Raw genomic sequence first — 7718 nt, forward strand, 5'->3', positions numbered from 1 at the left:
ATTGTTGCCTTGTTTTTAAAGGCCATTAGAGAAGTTATTCTAGCAATTGATTCTGCTCCCAGCTGCTAGCATTTATGTCTCTAAGTCTTTCATCAAAAGAGGTGAACCTAGTTTGACTTAGAAGAATTCAAGGGGTTAAATATGAGCATAATTTTTAAAGATGTTATTAAATGTCTAATTATACAGTTGAAATTCTTTGATAATGAATTCTCCAAATTGTTTCCCACTAGACCTTATTAAACTTAAAACTGCTTTAGTTATTTTAAATGGATGAAGGTCTACACGATTACCCACAGAAACGTGTGAAAAGCAATGTATTACTGAATATCTAATGAAATGCAATAAAAAGTGATGTTTATATTAAAAGGGGTTGTCTGAGATTTTCATATATAGGTCATCAATATCTGATTAGTGGGGGTCCGCCTGTCTGAAGAGGCTGTGGCGCACAGGTGAGCACTGTGGCCTGTTCCTAGGCCAGTGAAATTACCTACATCAGTCAAATAGCCTAAGCACAGCTCAGTCCTATTCAAGTGAATGGGCCAGAGCTGCAATACCAAGAACAGCCACTATACAATAGTAAGGTGCTGTGATTGGTGAGCTTCGGAAGACTGGAACACTGTGGCCCCTTCAAAACTTGATTGGCAGGGGTCCCAGAAGTAGGACCACCACTGATCATATACTGATGTGCTACAGTACCCTGTGGACAGGGCATCAAGATCAAAATGTTAGACATTTAGACAACCCATTTAACCGGAACATACCTTTTTTCTGAATACGTAATTTTGCTTATACAAAAGTTTCAAGGCAGTAAGTAGACATAACAACTAATTAGAAAATCAGGATGAGCAATGGGACCTATACTGGTATGTCTATTAAGCAAAACACATCAGTAGCTAGGTATAACTCTGAACTGTTCTACCAATCAGATTTGGAGACCAGAGTATTAAAGGATGACACAAATTTTACCCTAATGAAGTCTCATCATGTGTCCCTGGGAAGTAACTAAAGTAGCTTCTCTGATAAGGGTGACATCAATTGGAACATCGCTCTGAGAGCCCCAAAATCTTTAGCTGTCCACATACCTTCAAAGCTGTTGTCTTCGCTGCCTCCTGACTATTCTGCCCTGTCTTCATGTGTTTTAAAAGGAAGCACACAGATGCTCCCATAGTGCCTTGAAGTGAAACAGCCATAGGTCGACTGCTCTCCGGCATTACCCTCCTGTCCTTGTGTATGTGCATGCTGCATTAAATAAAGGAAGATGTGTACAGTGAGTGCCATGCTTTGGATTTCTTTTGTTCTGGACTCATATTGGATTAATACTGCTGCACTGAGCACCACCATATCATTGTGGCAACAATCGCTAGTGTGTGTTTTCTCTTGTGAAAGGAATGTGTTTTTTCTTTCATTTTATAATGAAACATTTTCTATAACCCCTATCACTGCATACTCTTGGATTTGCATAGGGTGTTTTTAGTTTTGTTTCCAATTGCCTTAGCTTTACAGTCAGGCAGGGAAATTAGAATACTTAATTAGAATGTAATTTAATTTAATTAGAAAATACAACAAAAACAGGCCCTCGTATTGCGAATGGAAAATAAATAAAAAAAGACAAAGGAAAATAAAAAGGAAAAATAGTCTGGAACGGGTACAAAGTACAATCTACATTGTACATGCACTTTCACATTTTAACAGAGAAGCAGTCCAGATAAAAAAATTTAAAAAATCCAGCTGATATGTAGGCTACTTTCAATCGAACACAGTATTAACTCTTATAATAGTGGACGGGTTAATCCGGCCTACTAATTTCTTGGCTCCCATGGGCTTTCATGTAAACAGTTTTCAATCAGCTTACACTATCAGCAGAGAAGCTGCATGGTTTCAGCTCTCAGCTAATCAACTTGCCTCATAGTCCAAACTTGTCACGCAGTGATCTGCCCCTTCATTTCACGAGGCCACCTGGAGTCTGCAGAGTGACAGCACTTGCCCTATCCTCCCCACACAATGCAAACTCTGCTCCAAGCTGACAGATTAAAGGGCGCTGCCTAACACCCTTAATAATGTTGTCCAAACTCCATTCTAAGTAGCATCACTTTTACTTAGCGAGGAGTGAAACAATAACAACGGGCCTTCTGTCAGGACGCTTGCATTCACAGCTCGTAAAGAGCCGGTGTTAACGAGGAGATGTTACAGGCTTTCCAATATCTTGTTAAACACTGTTAAGCCTACCTGACAGTATTTGTGATAATATATAGATTTCCAAAGCAAAGAATATCATGGGTATGCAACTGCTAGTTACTGAAAAATGACTTTAACAAGACAGTTCCATTCCTCTTCCAGTTTTTTTTATGCATTTTCAATTAAATGTTGGACTAAGAACATTTTATTTACTTTTATTAAGAATTTGCTTTAGATAATATTAACGTTATGTATGAAGGGAAAAAGACAAAAAAAACGTTGTCTTTTCTTTTATTCTTACAGGGGGGATTCAAAAAGGTTAGTGCAAAAGTAAAGGCCTGTAGTTTAGAGGGGTTGCCCCATGAAAAGTGTTCTACAGTTTTCAAACCAGCACCTGGATCTGAATAATTTTGTAATTACATGTAATTAAACATTTTGCATAGCCACTGAGTTATTCAATAAAATGTATCTGTATAGCGCCACCTGCTGTATGTTTCTTGGCACACATGTAAGGTTGGCTGTCACGGTCATATTGGTGTTTGACTGTGACGCGGTTGGCGTGCAGACTCGTTGCTTGTAGCAATGTGTAGTTTGTGGTTTGCATGTGCACTTCCACTTTAAGTGGTGTCTCCCTGCTGTGTGGTGTGTGTGGGGTTAATATCCTGACTTGGTTAGATCAGGGTGTGGTCTCTTCTAGCTATTTAGCCTTTTTTCATAGCTTGGAGGTTGTCTGGGATGTTGTTGGTGTTTGTCCCTGCATGTGTGCAAGACGTTTCCGTGTGTGTGTTCTCCCTCCGGAAGGGGTTGGTTTCCCGGAGGGGTTAACCATTTTCCTAGGATGTGCAGTTGCTGGAGTCCTGGTTCTTTTGTGTTAGTACGGACTGCATCCGGAAGGTGTTTGGATGGCAGTGCGTCTGTTTGGGTTCCAGGTTACTTCAGCTGTGTTCTTCATTGGTGTCTTCCAGCAGCTGCGGCAGGTAAGTGACCAGATTTACTGTTGTTGTTGGTTCAGTTGTCTCTGGCCACTTGTTACTTGCCTGTCATTTCCTTGGTGTTGTTGTCCTTTGTTGCTAGGCCTGTGGGAGACTCTGGTTCATCCGTGTCGTGGATGAACCAGTTGGTCTCTTGTCCCTTTCTCCTTACCTCACGGTAATTCAGGTATTTCAGGGTTCTGATGTTCCGGCGTATGGGCCCTCCTACCACCAGGGTCGGCTCATACAGATAGGAGATTAGAGCCGGATTTAGGGATGCTTTAGGAGTTGACCTGATTCCTGATCCCAGCATCCAGGCTTAGTTGCTACCTTATATTTATGACATTGTATGGTAGTGGGTTTTCCCCACTCCCCGTCGTGACATTGGCGCTTTGTCCTTTTCTTTTTTCCCTTTTCCTTTTCTTTTTTGTTCTTTGGGGGACAGTCACGACCACTAGAGTTTTCACACACTCAGTAGGTTGTTCACATCCTCCGTTCTCTCCCTTTTCCCTAACAAAAGTTTAGTGAATAGGCTACCTTTCACCTCAGAAGGAAGGTCAATTGCATTTGAATCTATGGCTCAGAAAACCCACATGCCCTTATCGAGCACATGACAGACTCCTGTGGAAAGTCTACGGTCCTTTATTTTTAATATACTATATCAGTCCTGAAGATGGGTTCTCACCCCTTCTCATAAAATGTACAAAGCTCCAGTACAAAATAATCTTGATCGAAAAGTGATATCTTTATTTTATACGCGGCTGTACAACTCATGACGTTTCGGCCTGTATTGACCTTTGCCAAACTACAGCAAAATCAGAGAATACAGAATTTTACAGAAAATAGAAAATTAAAAAATCACTGCCTAATGTCATGTGCATCAATACAAGACAACTTTGTATCTCTATATATCCCAGTATTAATTAATAGAAAACATAATGTGTACTCTTCACTCGTATTACTGATGAGAAAAAGGTTGATTTCAGGACTGGCTAGGTTTCTTAAGGTAATTATCCAAAATGTAAACATTCATCAAGTATAGCCAGGGCCGTATTTAACAAGGGGCAAAAAGGGGAAGCTGCCCCGGGCCCAGTTGCTCCTGGGGGGCCCAAGGCAGTTCCTTCTTGAGCCCTGCTGGCCACTTCCCTGGGTGTCAGGCTGTCAGCTACACAGGGGGGTGCTGCCATGCCATGCCTGCCTGCCAGCACTCCAGGCAGCAAACTCTGAGAGCTGTGAAAGGACCTAAGATGACATCATCACCATGTGACCAGTAACCTAGCAATATTACTGGTCACATGGCTATGAGGTCATCAAAGGTCCTTTCTACCAGGAGTGTTGCTGCAGGAGAAGTTTTCCTTAACTGTGGAGCTTTTTTTTTTTAAGATTACATCAGGAAAAGGAGACATGGGCTGTTATGCTAATATACTGTATACTGTGGGGTGCTATACTGCTCTACTGTATACTGTGGGGTGCTGTATACTTTGGGGTGCTGTATTCTCTGGAATGCTGTATACTGTGGGGTGCTATACTGCACTACTGTATACTGTGGGGTGCTGCATACTGTGGGGTGCTGTATATTGTGGTGGGCTATACTGCTCTACTGTATACTGTGGGGTGCTGTATACTGTATATTGTGGGGTGCTTTATACTGTATACTGTGGGGTGCTGTATACTGTGGGATGCTATACTGTGCTACTGTATACTGTGGGGTGCTGTATACTGTGGGGTGCTGTATATTGTGGTGTGCTATACTGCTCTGCTGTATACCGTGAGGTGCTGTATATTGTGGGGTGCTGTATATTGTGGGGTGCTATACTGCTGTACTGTATACTGTGTGGTGCTGTATACTGTGGTGGGCTGTATACTGTGGTGGGCTGTATACTGTGGGATGCTGTATACTGTGGGGTGCTGTATAGTGTAGGGTGCTGTATAGTGTGGGGTGCTGTATAGTATATAGTTTGGGCTGCTGTATACTGTGAGGTGCTGTACATTGTGGGGTGCTGTATATTGTGGGGTGCTATACTGCTCTACTATATACTATGGGATGCTGTATACTGTATACTGTGGGGTGCTGTATAGTGTGGGGTGCTGTATAGTGTATAGTTTGGGGTGCTGTATACTGTATACTGTGAGGTACTGTATACTGTGGGGTGCTGTATACTGTGGGGTGTTATACTGCTGTACTATATACTGTGGAGTGCTGTATACTGTATACTGTGGGGTGCTGTATACTATAGGGTGCTATACTGCATACTGTGGGGTGCTGTATACTATAGGGTGCTATATTGCATACTGTGGGGTGCTGGGGTGCACTGTAACGCTAGGGTGAGCCCCGGTCTCCTTCCTGCAGAGCGATGCACACTTCCAGACCTGAGCCTAGCTGCCCAGAGCACTGATCCTGAGCCGCTGGAGTCTTCAGAACTAGAAGTATTTACAGTCATTCACTGTACTCTACCAGATGTGTGGATTTTTTGTGTGTGTGTTGTGGTGGAGGCTGTGATTGCATGCAGGGGTGTGGGAAGGCGGGATCCAGGGGGCCCAAGTAAATTTTTGCCCAGGGTCCAATCAATATTAAAGACGGCCCTGAGTATAGCTATACTGTTACCATATCTACTAGATTTATTAAGAATGAGACTATAAGATTCATTTGATTATGCTTCTCTCATCTGGTGCCGCTAGAGGAAGCAGGAATAGAGGTATGATTAGGCGAAAGAGCGCTGGGAATAAACTGTGCAACCGCACTCCCTGGATGTACTGTGGGATCGGCATGTCTTAAATAGCTAATGCTTTATTGTCAATAAGTTGCACCTGAGTAGAAGTATGTGTCAGGTCACAGAGCACAGTAGCTGTATTTGTATGTCAGGACTCAGGATGTATGGCAAGCCTCGTTCTGAGTGCCGGGGAGCGATAGATCATGCATGCGTTCTAGTGCTTAGTAACCTAAGTTGTGGTTAGCAACTTATACCCGCGCATGCTGAGAGTGCTATTGAGTGAGAATCTGATGGTCCAGTCTAACATAAATCGCATGGGTATGATTTAGGAAAGGTAGAGAGGAAAGGGGAGTGTCTCCAGAAAGGTGGAATATTTAAAATGAATAATGGGTAAAATATAGTCTAATCTGATGTAGGGACTGATGTAATGGATAAGGTGGGGAGATATATATATATATATACCTTGTGTTTTTGTATTTCTAGATAAAGAGACAGAGAAGGAAAAGAAGAAATGAAAAAATTAGATTCCAGAAACAGCAACAATACAAGGAATGCCAATTATGACGTCAGTATGGAAAGATGCAGAATGATCCTGTCGCCCCCTCGTCTAAACATTGGAACATGTTCACTTATTTGGAACTTTAGTTTGGCAATATTATGTCCGGCAGCATGAAAATGTGCTGGTACAAGCAATAAAAGGTTTTTCTGTCTCATGTTTGACTTATGTTGACACACTCGATCACGTATTTTTGAGTTTTTTGAGTGGTTTATCTTACATATACCAAACCACAAGGGCATTTTAGTAAATAAACTACATGGTTGGAGTCACATGTAAAAAAGTCATGAATGGGAAAGTTTCTACCTGATTGTGGATGGTATATGTTGGGACCCTTTAGTACATTGGAGCACTGGAGGCAATGTGGACAGGGAAAAGTACCCTTTTTCTGCGTCCAAAAGAATGTTTGTCTATAGACTTGTCTCACTGATCCTATGTCGGCTTTTACCAAGAGATCTTTTTGATTTTTTGAATGGCAGGTACATGAGAGGATAGTGTTTCTATATTGGGATGTGCCTTTTGGAGGAGGGGCCAATGATTGCAAATAATATTCTCTACTTTTCTCATGCAGGGGTAAAACTTTGACTTGCAGAAGGTGTGATGGGTCTAGAAACCGTTGTTGCATTTCTCGTAGCCTAAGTTTGCTCTGCGGACCTGGTTTGACTATTCTTCGTACCCGTTGAAATTGAGAGAGAGGGATATTTTTGTATTATGGGAATGAAAGCTAGAAAAGTGTAGCAGATTATTACGATCTGTTGGTTTCCTATACAGATCTATGGTTAATGTGCCATTTGTTTCTTTGGTAACAATTGTGTCTATAAATTCTATAGATGTAGAATTATAGTGAATAGAAAATTATAATTCTGAATAGATTGAAAAATGCATAACATTCTAACAATGAGTCCAACGAGCCTTCCCAGATGCAAATAAATATCATCTATGTAACGTTTCCAATTTATTAAATGTGAATTAAATGATGACTTGGTGTATAGAAAGATGTCTTCAAATTCTGCCATAAAACAATTAGCATAGGGAGGCACTACGTTGGACCCCATAGCAGTATCCCGTCGTTGGAGAAAAAAGTTATCTTGCAACATGAATTTTTTTTGTGTGACAACTAATGTCAATAGTTCCATTCTGTCACCGCCGCCTCTGGGAGAGGTCTTAGAAGTTCAGATAGACAGAAGACTCAGGAGTCAATCTGTCAATCTCTATTGTTTTCATTGTTGCTGACAGGTTTCCACCCCTTCTCCGGTGTTGCTCATTATCAGTCAGGTGGCCCCTTTATATGTTCCGCCTTTCACT

General features: G+C 41.7%; 1 long non-coding RNA gene across 1 annotated transcript; it reads left to right on the forward strand.

The window, feature by feature from the left end:
* Positions 1 to 2927: 2927 nt before the first annotated feature.
* Positions 2928 to 6570, forward strand: LOC122930902. Its single transcript, XR_006388187.1, has 2 exons — positions 2928 to 3152; positions 6341 to 6570. It is a non-coding gene; the product is annotated as an uncharacterized LOC122930902 (long non-coding RNA).
* The last annotated feature ends 1148 nt before the right edge of the window (positions 6571 to 7718 follow it).

Source organism: Bufo gargarizans, chromosome 3 (assembly GCF_014858855.1).
Source record: "Bufo gargarizans isolate SCDJY-AF-19 chromosome 3, ASM1485885v1, whole genome shotgun sequence".
In the NCBI taxonomy this organism is placed as follows: Eukaryota; Metazoa; Chordata; class Amphibia; order Anura; family Bufonidae; genus Bufo; species Bufo gargarizans.